The following is a 13,706-nucleotide window of genomic DNA, read 5'->3' as shown; positions in this document are numbered from 1 at the left end:
ACAATAGAGTAAAATGAGAAAGCCAAAAATTGTGAAAGTAATAAATATGATTAAGTATTCAGCAAGATTGTTCAAGACAATAAGGAAATAAAAATCAAGCTACCAATATTAGGAATTAAAAAGGAGACATAACTACAGATCCTCAATACAATTCAAAAATTACAAAAGTTATGAAATATCAAGCAGTAGTAAATTTGACAATATGAACAGACCAATTTCTTTATTCATAAAACTTACAATTGGGCTTCCCTGGTGGCACAGTGGTTGAGAGTCCGCCTGCCGATGCAGGGCACACGGGTTCGTGCCCCGGTCCGGGAAGATCCCACATGCCGCGGAGCCACTGGGCCCGTGATCCATGGCCGCTGAGCCTGAGCGTCCGGAGCCTGTGCTCTGCAACGGGAGAGGCCACAACAGTGAGAGGCCCGCGTACCGCAAAAAACAAAAAAACTTACAATTTTGTCACAAAAAGTTCTAGAGTATCTAAATAATCCTTTATCTATTAAAGTAACTGAATCTGTTATTTACAAATTACACCAATGAAAATTGGAAGTCCAGATGGATTGATGGGTGATTTTTTTTCATATATTTAAGAAAGATATAAAACCATTCTCACACAAATTCTTCTGGAGAATAGAATAATAGGAAGTTCTACTCATTTTATGTGGCCAGCATACACTTGGTACCAAAACCTGATGAGAATATTATAACAACAAAATATGACAACAATCTCTCTCATAAAGCTGCAAAAATCCTAAACAAATATTAGCAAATTGAATTCAGCAATGTATTTTTAAAATGTGGTTTATTCTAGGAATGAAAGAGTGATTTAATTCACTGCATTAGCAAAAAGAGTTGGAAAATCATATCATATTGATAGCTGCAGAAAATATTTCATAACTTCCATATCATTTCATGATAAAACAGCGAATTAGGGATGGAAGGCAACTTCTTTACACTGATAAAGTGTATCTAATGAAGTCCTTCATCAAGCATCATGCAAAATGGGGAATTGCTGAAAGTTTCCATCCTGAAAACATGAATGACTCAACAGTACCCACTATCACATGGTAATATGCAACATAGTAATGGAAGGCAAATCAGCAAGGAAAGAAGAGGTTAAATTTTTTTAAAAGGATAAAAAAAGAAAAGGATGAAATAACACTCACTATTCACACTATATGATCATGTACATGCATATATATTTATCAGAAAGATAATGCTGGAATGTCCCTAAGTTCTTTATTCATAATAGCTCAACAAACCAAGTGGCTATATCCACATATTGGAATACTAAACAAGGAACATTTTTTAAAACTATACTTGTTCAAAAAAAACGTTTAAGAAATTTATAATGTTTGGCAAAAGAAGCCAGACACTATAAGCAACATGTCTCATTTACAGAAAAGTGAAAAACAAGACTCTACTCTTTGCCAATAACGTTAGGATAGTGATTCCTTGACATGGGACTTGTCTGGAAAATCCATCACTTTTGATTCCTGCACCTTTCTGCATGTAGGTTGTAATTTAATAAAAAGTTTACTTAAATTAAAGTTTTATAATGAAATATTGACTTTGAAGCAATTGAATAATGGCTTCTCTTATCCACATCATATTATAATTTTATGGAAATAGCAGTCATGCAATTAGAGAATCAATAATGTGAAATATTAGAAGGGAGACAACAGGATCATGATTTGTAATTGATGTTATTTTATCCTTAGAAACAGAAAATTCATTGGAAAAACCACTGGGAGTAATAAAAATCATGCAGTAATCAGGCTGAGGACAAAATTAGTAAATAATAAAGAACTTTCTGCATAAAAATTACAAATTTTAAAAAGTGTAATGAAAGAAGAGACCCCATCTAAAATAGCAGCATAAAAGCTATAGTACTTAGGAATAAATTTAACAATAATTGTGCAGAGTATTTTTTAAAATAAAATAAAACTCCATATGCTTACACACCCTATTACTGATCATCATGGGAATCTGTGTGGCCCAGAGATAACAGTCAGACAATCTTTCCCTATGTGAACTGCTCACAGCAGAAGTTGGAGTTTAGGTTATCAACTTCCTGTCCTTCAAGATGTTTCTCAGCCTCTGTCTCCTTACACTACAAGCTGATTTGTAATGTCACAGATTACCAATGAATTCTTAAGTCATACTTACTGAAACATAATTAGGAATGCTAACTTGCTATAAGAAATGGCATTCCAAAGCCAATTATGAATGATTTTTGATATGCTTCTTACCACTGTGTTCCCATTCATTAGCAGAGGTAATTAAGAGTTAGCTGCAAATACAAAACTAACAGCCTTTGTCCTTGCTCTCTTTCCTTATGGAGTCTAATGTTCGACTCTGGCACCTTTTCACATTATTGTGTCTTTGCGTTTGTTAATTAAACTTTCTGGTAGTCACTTGTCATTCCGCAGGCATAAAGGGAAAGTGAACCAGACATAGCCCGAGAGGGAAGTAATTGAGGCACCAGGCTCTAGAATATCTGCTTGCTTCAAGCAAGTGTTAGTGGCGTGCAGTGAACTCTCCACTCTGGAAAGGCATAGCATGGAAGAAAACATCTAGTGTACTAATTATTGGTTTTCAAGTGAATGTGTGTTCAAACTTACCTTTTATTCATGAATGCTTCTCCTTAAGGTACCTAAATAAAATGGCACTTAAGTCATCATATAAATGTAATATGACAGTAATACATAAGTAATTATAGTCACTTATAGATGACAAAGGATCTAAATGGCACAGCTTTTAAAAACGTTCACTTGTAATAAAAAATAAACTCTTAATTATAAAGAAAAATTGAAGACTTTTGAATATTTCCTTATAGTAAATGTTAAACACTTCAGTCAACTGTCACAATTGTTATAGCATTGATTTCAAGCAATGGCACCAACTTTCATGCTTAATTTTTGAAATTAAAATATCTGTTCTGCTCTACTCTGCTAATACACTGGATGAAAGAACGCAGGTAAATTGGGTAGTGTATTGCCTGATATTTAAAGTTTTCCATAAAAGTTTGTTTTGGACATTATTTTCGGTATTAGTATTTTTCTTTTGTCAGACATAGTCATATACTTTATAATTTAACTTACATATAATATAGTAACAGTGTTCCAATGTAAGCCAAAGACAGCTGCCAAGAGATAGGAGAATAAGGCGAGAATGGGCAGGAGGAAATACATTTATGGGAAAACAGATTTTATGCTTTTAAAAATAGACTTTAAACACATTTTACTGAAAATGTGACTTATAGATTAAATATTAACAACTGTGGAGTATAAAGACAATCATCATAGAGAGTTCATTTCTGTTTCATGTGTTTTTAAATAGTCAGATTAAATATTTTTGGTGACCACATGTATTTAAGTATTGTTGAAGAGCACAATCTCCAGTGGAAGACAAGTGAAAATTTAAGTATTTTGCTATGACTTTCTATGACTTGTAAGAATGAGTTTGCTATTCCGACCTTCTTCAAATTCTTCACAATTTATATCTTTTAAATTCTTCATTTTCTCATAGGGAATCTTGACCATAATTCTGATGGGAATGTGACAATAAAATTTATTTATATATAATTTCTACTAATGTATTTAAATTTTCACAATCTGTGTTTCCAAATCTACTCTATATATTGCTACTAGAATAATAGAGTGATCTCTGAGAAGGAGAAGGCTGGGATGGGGGAGAAAATAACAGCTTTGACCTACCACTTTCAGAGGAAAGTCAAAGGCCTTAGAATAATATTTGTGATTTTCAGAATTTCCAACTGGACCTCCTTTTGTAGCCTTTTGCACTACAACATCAAAGTCACCTTTTGCTCAATTGAATTACACTACTCACAATAATTACACTAATTACAATTCTTTTCTCAAAAATAGTGGAACAGAGACATGATTAATTTTTTTAAAAAAGGATATGAGAGCAGAGGCAAAAAAAATCCCAAAAAACAAAAATGTCCCATAGTAACTTTATGTTAAAATGCAGTAGTTCTTATTTTTATAAAACAAAAACAGATTAGTCCTTTTCGATTTATAATTTTGTGACCTATATGGAGTTCTCAGGTACTGTTTAGTATAGACAAATGTATGGACTGGTTGCACACTCTTTGAAAGTCATAGTCTTGTTGTGGTTTCCAGAATTGTCAGATCAAGCACAGAATATTCCATTGGAAGGCAGCTATGCTCACCACTATACCACCAATGCTGTACTAGGAATATTCCATTGAAAATTAATTTTAAATTAGGTTATTTCTTTCTACATTATTCCTATTTCTTTTTTAAACTTATTATGTATGCAATTCTTGTTTTTTAATATTGATGTATCTTACATTACAAATTGAATTTGGCAAACTTATATGTGAGTTCTAGTGGGAATACTAATGAAATCTAATGGGAAAATTTTGAGTGTGTGGTATAAGAGGTAGAGCACTAGAATACAAGCAAGAATGCTCAATTTTTAAAATTCTGTCTCTACCATTGACTGACTATTTAGCTTTGAAGAAATCGTATAACATTTCTTGGCCACAGTTTCCCCAATATTGTTAAATCAGGAGTTAAATTTAAATCTGAGTCTCCAAATGTATTTCCATGAAGCCACCAAGGCACTGGCTTGAGTGTACATAAGCATCATCTGGAAAGCATGTTATACATGTGGATTCCTGGAACTCTTCTTCCCAATCCCAACATTCTGACTGAATAGTTCTAAAAATATGCACAGTTGTATGAATTTTAAATAGGAGATCTTGGGCATTCAGCAGTAGGTTGACCATCCATGATACTGAGAAATACATTCTAAAGTTTTGATTGGATGCCTCAAAAGTCATGTTAAGTGAAGAAGTTCCAGAGTACTCAGCATCCTATTTGTCTGTCTTATACGCTAGGTTCCCTTACGTTTTTCCCTAACTACATGAATTGATCATTGAACCCAATGTTTCATACCATTCTCAGACGAAAAGAAGAAACAAAATCAATTCAGTTATTCAAGGAATTATTTAGTGTAAATCATTAACTCCCTTTTATTGTTTGGACTCCTAATCCAGAATGTTTTAAAAAGAATACTGATTTATTATGAATCTCTCAGTTTGAAGGTTAATCACATAAAGGATCTTTATCTATGCTGTGACCCACAAGTAAAACAAGAAAAAAGACAAATGAGGTTATATAACATGGAAGAGCATGTTTTACATAATACACTTCTCAGAAAATAGACAAGTATATTAATTTGTTTTCTTGAGGAAGATACAAATAAGAAGAAATATTCTTCATTCGATCTAAGCATACATCAGTCACAGTGTTTACATTTAACTAAACACATGGAACATGATTTCTCTCACTAATTTATTGGATGTGGGGCAGTAGAAATAACAACTGGGTATGCAAATTGAACAAATGTGTACCTCAAAGAGAAAAGCCACTGCAAAAATTAAATCAGGAATCCAATAGCATTAGTTACTCTTGAATAAATTGACTATAAAATTAAATTAGTTCAGACTATTAAAATTTATTTTCTAGAACTATACATAGAGAAAATGTAGATAAGTATCTCTAGTTAATTGTATGAGCATCCTATTGAGTGAAAATAAGTTTTCCAGTTTTCTTGCAATATAACTGACATATAATATTGTATTAGCTAAGGAGTACAACATAATAATTTAAGTTATGTATATATTGTGAAATTATTACCCCAATAAATTTAGTTAACATCCATCACTTCACATAGTTGCCATCTTTTATTCTTGTGAAAAAGTGTAGAACTTTTAAGATCTAAACAAAGCACGAGTATTTTACCTTCTACTTCATATCTCCTACTCATCCCCTTCTCATGTGAAGAAGGGTAGCTAACTAATGTTAAAAGATAAACTGAGGCATACTCAACATTTTAAGAGCTCATTTATTCATCAAACGGGGCAGTGCCAAACCAGAAATTGTTTGGACCATTCTGCTGGGGGAATGGCATCAGAGGAAAGACATAGAGAAAGAGCAGGAGCAAAGAGAAGAGATTATAGACTGGCTCTGGCTTAAAGCTTGGTTGGCTGTTTGTGACTGGCTCTCCTTAGCATTCTGATCTCGTAGCTTTGAGGCATTTACAGGTTTAGACGATAGTTGGCTTACATGGGCCACCACGGCATTAGAGTCACCTCAGTCCAATGGTCTCCTTGTTTAATTAATTTAACAATCTTTACTCTTAACTATTCCAGTTAAAAGGGTAGTGATCTCTAAATCACGGCAGTATTATATCTTATTTAATATTAATTTTGAGGGTTCTCAGTTTTTCTGTCAATTGTGCTCAAATATTTAAATCTGTTTGCCACATGAGAGGACTAATGTTTTTTTTCACAGTATAATTATCAGCTATTATGCTTATGTTATGTTTCAGATTTTCTTACGGCTATGTAAAATATACTTAAATGAGTAACCAACGGCAATTTTGAACATAAGGCATCAATACTTATGAGTAATGCTTTCTAAGAACAATGTTTCACAGCATAGGTCTTAAATTATTCTCTTCAGACTAAGGATACAATATTCTGGTTGCTTGTGGTTGATTTTTGAAGAAATTCTCCCTTCATCCATTTTACAGACCAGACATAAAAGGGACATGTTACATGACTTCATATTTTAGAAGAATTAAAACTAAGTCTATAGTAATCTCATTAATTATCAGTAGCCTGATTAAAAACTAAATATGATGTGATTTTGAAATTCTTAATTTGCTCTTGGGGAGGAAGCAAGCTTCCCTCTGTCCTTCTTTGTCCTTCTGGTTCGTCAAAGAATTAAATTGACATGAGGCAGATTAACAGGAGAAAATCAAATTTAATTTTGTATGCAAAGGAATGAGGATCAGAGATCACCCACATATCTGAGAGGTTCAAAGAGAGAAGAGTAAAATGAAAAGTATATGCCATTCTGAGCTAAGAAATGGGACAGGGGACCTGGAGCTTCCAAGAACTAGAGGGTCATTCACAGGATGGTGAGAAGAGCAGATGTTTGGTAATTAGATATTTTCCCTGCCTTACAGATGGGGCTGCTTAGATAAAATCTATCTCTGGTAACCATAAGGACTCTTTTTCTGGGAAAAATTCCCAATTTAAATTCTTCTAGGTAGTTAAGGGAGGGGGGATACTTTGTCTTGACTTTAGCTCAAAATAATCCTGCAGCAAAAGTGACACATTTTGGGGAGGCTTGTTCTGAAAGCCTACATTCTAATATAATACTCAATTTTCTCATTGTATACAATCTTGTAAATTTGTTCCTGTAGACACTTATTGATTAATTTCTGTCTGATTCAGGATGATTCAGATGTGCTTTTAAGTACTTTGTGCCATGTAGAGTATTAATTAGTAACTGTTAGTTTGAAATGATGGTGTGGCCATTACTAGTGTCAGAAAAGGGGAGTCAGTTATACTCCTGGCTTTGCAGTCGAGTGAAAAATCAGTAATATGGATAGATTACCAAAGTGTAATAAAAAACATGGGCATCAGGATTGTGGGTGATACAAATATAGTCAATGGAGATGGTAATAAATTTTTCCAGCCTTAAATATTTTAACTCAGCTCTTTGTATCTATCTCACTATAAAATACTCCAGATTGTTTTGGGAGTGCTTTCTTTATAAAATGAAGAGGAGCTGAATATGCCACCCCCAAATATGCCTCTTTGGCATAAGGATTATTTGGGGCTGTTTATTTTTGAGAGGCCACAAACAGAGGAATCTCTGAAAACAAAGTAGAAGTAACCTTACATTTATAAGAAAATCTCCATTTGTAAGTGTCTTTCTGTAACAAGAAGAGAAGGATGACTAACTCTAGAAATTCCTAGTTTTCCTCCCTCACAAAAGCAATAATGAAGGATTAGATGTTTTAATTTCCAAAGCATCTGTGACAGTGTAAGTAAACTTCAGTCAGCTATCTTTAATATCGGCAGTGTCAGGGAGGAAGAAATTTTCCTCTACCCTTCTAGGTTCTTCTGGCTGGATTAAGAATTAAATTGACATGAGATAGATTAATAGGAGAAAATCAAACAACAATTTAATAACCTGTACACATGGGAGAGACTCAGGAATGGGTGGTAACAGGAACTCCCCGATTCTTCTGTTTCTTAAAAATAATCAGCCAAAATTAATCTTCATGACAAAGAGACACATTTTTGAGGTGGCAAATTTTGTTCCCCTACATTAATCTATTACCTAAACTCCTTACCTTGAAGGAGACTTTTATTTTTAGCATATTCAAAGTTATACATTTTCTATTTGAGATTTACAAAACAAATATGTGTATTTCTGTTTTGAAATAATTGCCTAGTAACACAGCTTTCACAGTTTTAATCTTCCATTTTGTAAGAGTTTGTGTGGAAGAGACTGTCCCAAGTTAAGGAAAATAGTTTACATCTGGTGACAAAAATATGACTCGTGAAACTTTTTGAATAAAAGATTCATATTCCACAAATATACAATTGTATTTGTGCAGATGCATACTATACTAAGGAAATATTCTAACCATAACTATTTAATTAAAATAAAGAAAACACAAGAGAAACCAGATAATTATTTTAAATTACATGGATACTTTATACCTTAAACTTATACAGTGCTGTGTGACAATTATCTCAATAAAATAAGATTAATTAATTAATTAATGAGTTCTAGCCTAGAAAAATAAAATTAAAAAAATTATGTAGATGCTTATTTCTTGTCTGTAAAATTTAAATGTACCCTATTCATGTATTTTATTAATATTTTCTCAAATGTTTCAAATACAATGTTATTTTATCTTTTTGTTCAAAATGCAATTTTTACTCCCACATCATCCTTTTCCCAGGCATTTAAAATCCAGACTTATTTGTAAATCCGTCCTGATAATTCATTGTCTTTAAACCCTTGCTTTCTATTGGTCAAACTTTAAGGCAAAACAAAACTTCATGAAACTAAATTTCTTTCATTATTCCTTTGACACAAAGTATTTTTTTTTCTATTTTAGATGTTTATATCTGCTGGATTGTACTTTGTATTTTGGATTTAAATAAAAGATTAAAGCAAATTCCATGGAAAATACCTTTAGGCCAAAGTAATATCTCTTGTGGGCCCCATAAAGAATAAATTAGAAATTTTAAAGAACTTACTGGAGAAAAAAATCAATACATTCAGTTTTGAATTAAATATGAAGCTTTCAAGAACTCATTGTCTTCTCACTTTTAACTCTTCTCATTTCCAGTTGAGTAGGGGATTCACCCTCCCTTTGCCCTCTTCTCCTTATCAGGTGATATACTGAAGCTTGAGGACAGGAGTTAGTTTTGTGATACCTTTACTCGAATCCCTCATTAACTCTAGCTGCTCACAGAGACCTTGCAAGCCCCCTTTAAATCTCTCTAAACAACTGATCTCAGTGATTTCCTACATGGCTGTAAGCTCTACAGACTTATAACACTGTGCTCATTCATACGCTCTATTTCCTTTTAGGAGTTTTAAATTTCCTGTAAGTTGTTAGCATTATGTGTTCCTTTGCTCTTGTGTTATGGAGCCAGATGAAGAGATATGATCAGTGCTACTTTAATAACCTATTCATTATTTATCATGCTGCTGAAATGGAGCATTTGCTATCTCAATTCAAGTTCTGGTTTATTTAGTTATATCTAAATTGAAGAACTCTTTGAGTTGCTTTTGCCACTACCCGTTAGGATAGCTTGTTCCTATTTTCATAGGCAGAAACTCTGATAGTGATGCTGAAAACTCAGCCTCTGTGCATCAGTGCCAAATCGAATCTCAGGGACAGGGTTTTGGGTGAGGTAGAAAAGAAGAGCTTTATTGCTTTGCCAGGCAAAGGGGAACACAGCGGGTTCATGCCCCTCAAAAACTTTGTGTCCCCACCCAGGAGGGTCTGGTGAGGAGTTTTATAGCAATAGTTCAAGGGTGGGGTTGCTGACAAGATTAGGGTGTGTGCAGGGCCTTCACTCCTTTAATCTGGTCTCAAGTAATCTCTTGATGTGCTTCTCTGGTTCCTTTAACCTGGCTTCAGGTGGTGTTCTCTGGAATGAAGAATGCCAATGTCTTCCATTTGTTGGGTTTTAGATCTGTAAAGAACTCAAAGATGTTGTTATATGTATCCCTTGAGGTGGAACCAAGACCCTGTCCCAAGGCTGCACTATTGTTTCTTGGCTATTCCTCTCTTGTCTCTGCATCCCCTCCCTTCCCTGACTAGCAGCTGTTCAAATCTGCCCTTTGGAGCTCAGGGAAGGTCATGGAGGCTGGAGTCTATTCCCTACAAACAAGGAGTGGGGAACACAAAGAGGCTTACATACCCAGGAGGCCCATAGGATTCTGCTTGGTTTCAATAACTATGATAAAACAAAATGCTAAAGGTTAATACTGATGTTTTTTTTTTATGTTACTTAATCATGAAATAATATTAAAGTTATAGCTGCTGATTAAGTAATTTTGGTTCCCATAGGGACATTTTGATATTCCTGGTATCTATATCCCAGGAAATACAAATATACTCATATAATTTTCTTAGTATATTTCTTCTCTGGGATTTAATGACTCCTTTTTTTTTTTTTTTTTTTTTTTACTTTACTAATTGCATAAGTTGTTTTGATCTGTCTTCAGTTTGGCAGATAACTTGTGATGAGCCAAATAAACTTTTCATGCGATTGTATATTGCAGAGGAAGCTTCTGTAGGAGAGCAAAACTTGCCATCCCAAAATGTTTCTTTGACACGTGTATTGTTTCAACCTGAAAAAGATCAAGGTCCAAAAGACCCAGGAAGAAACTTCGACTTTCCCCCTAACTGCATAAAAGAATTTAGATAACGGGCCTGCTCCCAGAATAGAGCTATTACTAGAGATCTCTGCAAAGACTATGGGCTAGGTGTGGTTGGGGAAACTCAGCAGGGCCTAGAGATCAGACTCTGTGTCCCACTGTCTCTGCAGGGCCCAGGAAACATTTGTTTACCAAACATTTGCTTTTCCATCTCCATGTGAATTGCCCTCTTCCCTTTTGAAGTACCAAACAACTTCCCCCAACATCCTCTTTTGTCTTTAAGATGGTATTTAAGGTGAGAGTTTTGGCCATTTCAGTGAGTTACTCAGTATTTCTGGGTCTCCCCTATGCACACGTTATTAAATTTTTGTTTTATTTTCTCCTTTTAACATATCTTCTGTCAATTTAATTCTTAGACCAGCCAGAAGAAACTAGGGGGATAGAGGAAAATTTCTTCCTCCACAAAATTAACAACTAATTACTGATAATCTTTGGTTTTACTTTTGAATTTAGAAATGTATCCAATTCAAAATAAAAGATGAGCAATATTTTATGATAAATTATATATATTCCGTTATGCTTACAACTTTTTAAAAATTATTTATATACATTTTGTTTTTATAACTGCTAATCATATTCTCTTAGATTTTCAAGTTTTATTAATTGAAATGTTTATGAAATGAATTATACCTAGCTTCCAAAAATGTATCTTCTTCCTGTAAGAAGTGTGCATGTGTATGTATGTGTGTTTAATTAAAAAGGATTATATGTTTATACCCCTATTTCAGCCAAGTGCTTATTTCTCCAGTACTTTTTTTTGATCATGATTTGATCTGTTTGATGTCTGATATATCACGAAATTAAAGAACCACTAGTAGTAAATGCATATTTACTTAGAAACAACAATATAAAAAAATGCAGCTTGAAAGGAATATCAAAAGATGTTAACCATCAGTTCAGTAGGATTGTACCACCTGTGGTGAAATAAACAGTAATCTTTTACTTTCTCCTCTCTGCTTTATTTAGTATTATGCATTCTAGAGTTTTAGTATCAAAGTGCTGTCTCCAACCAATGCCACTTCCTCTTGGGTTTCAGCAATGATAGGTCAGAGTTCACCTGTGGCTCTAAAACCTGCTAAGGGTGAAACCAAACAATAAAACTTACTTTATATAATTTTATTAACAGTTAACATAAAAAAATACAATTGCAGTAATATAATTATTCACATAAAAATGCTTTGTATCTTTCTGCCTGTTTGAATAACTAAAGATCAAATTTTATAATTTTGAAAATTTAATTTATATTTGATATTTAATATTATATTTTATATATTTATTAATGTTTATATTTTAATAATATTTGATATTATATTTAATTTCATATTAAAAATTAAAATTTTGAGTTTTTTTGTAAATCAGTTGTTTCTCCTTTGCCATAAGCATATCTTCTTTTCCTATTACTTACATTTTTAATAATTTTAAAAAGTAATAAATAAAAGCTCAATTTCCAACAAAGGTATTGCTAAAGTTAGTGAGTGATAAATGCTATTACAGGAAATTTCTAAATTTATTTTGGTGTTCAACATATATTTTATTTACCAATTCCCTTATTGATAGGCATTTATTTTTTCAAAATTAAAAATTGTGCAACAAATCATCATTACAGATGTGCTGGAAGGTGGATATTGAATAATATCCTCTCACCTGAGAAGGAACTTTAAGATCGGAAAACAAAGCAGGCAACTCCATGAAGTGCAATTATAAAGTTTATTGTGGTAACTTACATACAGGGAGAATTGAGCAGAAGAAGATCCAGAGGCATTAGCAGCTGCACTCTGCACCACCAAAAGGGGTACAGGGGCGCTTAAAGGAGACAGAGCTGAAGACAGAATCTGACTACTAAGGGAGAAGCACTTTCTCACAGGCGCGTACTGGGGTTTTTTCCTCCCCACAGGGGTCTCATGACCATAAACTATATGCATCAGAATAAGACCCTCTTCCAGTTTTTAATATCAGATATAAGCAAGGGTAAAAGTTGAGAGGAAACTTTTCTGACTTGGGTGTATTCATTGTGAGCAGGCTAAAGCTCAGTCATGCAGAAAAGGGAAGGGTAGGACTTTGGGACTAAGATGGAGCTGACAAAAGTGGACTCAGTGTGATTCAGCCATGCATAGATGTCTCCTTGTGAACATATAAAGATTTTCTTTAGAATAAATCCCCAAAGTGTCATATCTGGGTCAAAGTAGAAAATTTCAGTTTTATAAGTCACAGATAAATTGCTCTTCATAGTCACTATATTTATATTTTAACTCACTAACTCCCCAAAAGTTGTAAGCTTTGTGAATAATTACCGTACCACAACATGTCATGGAAGGTGAGTAACGTACATAAGGAAATTGATGATGAAAATCCTTTGGTAGCGATTATCAATGTGTATAGGTCCATTCAGGAATGATTTTTCTAACAAGAACCCTTAAGTGTTCTGTCATATACTCTTTTAAAAATAATGTTTTCTTTGGGGGAAATTTTAGAATTGTAGAAAAGTTGCAAAGATAGTAAAGAAAATTCCCATGTACACTTCACCAATTCCCTCTAATGTTAATGACTAAGATACATTTTTCAAAACTAAGAAACCAAACATTGGTACATAACTATTAACTAAATTCTACACTTGATTTGGATTTCACCAGTTCTTCCATTTATGTCCTTTCTCTGTTCCAAGATCCATCCACGATATCACATATCACTTTGTTGTTATGTCTCTTAGTCTCCTCTGGTCTATGAAAGTTTCTCAAGTCATTCCTTATTTTTCATGACCTTGATACTTTTGAGACATTATTCTCAATTTAGGTCTGTCTGGTGTTTTTTCTCATGATTATACTGGACCGATGGGTTTTCAAAAAGATTCAACAGAGTGAAATGTCCTTTGTTATCACATCATAT

This window comes from Monodon monoceros, unplaced genomic scaffold (genome assembly GCF_005190385.1).
Source record: "Monodon monoceros isolate NGI ecotype Baffin Bay Population unplaced genomic scaffold, NGI_Narwhal_1 Super_Scaffold_11, whole genome shotgun sequence".
In the NCBI taxonomy this organism is placed as follows: domain Eukaryota; kingdom Metazoa; phylum Chordata; class Mammalia; order Artiodactyla; family Monodontidae; genus Monodon; species Monodon monoceros.
The sequence above is the reverse complement of the archived record's forward strand: the minus strand, read 5'-3'. Positions refer to the sequence as shown.